A 384-nucleotide genomic window follows, 5' to 3' on the forward strand; every position below is an offset into this window, starting at 1 on the left:
CTTGAATTTGAATTCAATGATAATTCTAAAAATTCGCATATGATTTCAAGTGTTCAAGAACCAAAGCTCGATTTGAAACCATTTTTTGAGAATTTCTCTCAATTGGAAAAGTCCGTTGCTATACATGATTCTAAAGATTGATATCCTTTTCTTTTTATTTTATTTTGTATGTTTATTTTCAGTTTTATAATGTTGTGTGTGTGTGTTTTTTTTTTTTAGGTGTGTTTCTTTTATTATTGCTGTTTTTTTTTTCTTTTTTTCACTAATAAAATTGAAGGATCATATAGACACTAATCACACTCCCAAAAACTTGCTACAACTTTAAGGTTGCAAACCCAAGTGCAGGTTGTCGCAAGTAGTAAATCTCGGAAGTCCGAGGTCGAA

The sequence above is a fragment of the Olea europaea genome, unplaced genomic scaffold (genome assembly GCF_002742605.1).
Source record: "Olea europaea var. sylvestris unplaced genomic scaffold, O_europaea_v1 scaffold661, whole genome shotgun sequence".
In the NCBI taxonomy this organism is placed as follows: Eukaryota; Viridiplantae; Streptophyta; class Magnoliopsida; order Lamiales; family Oleaceae; genus Olea; species Olea europaea.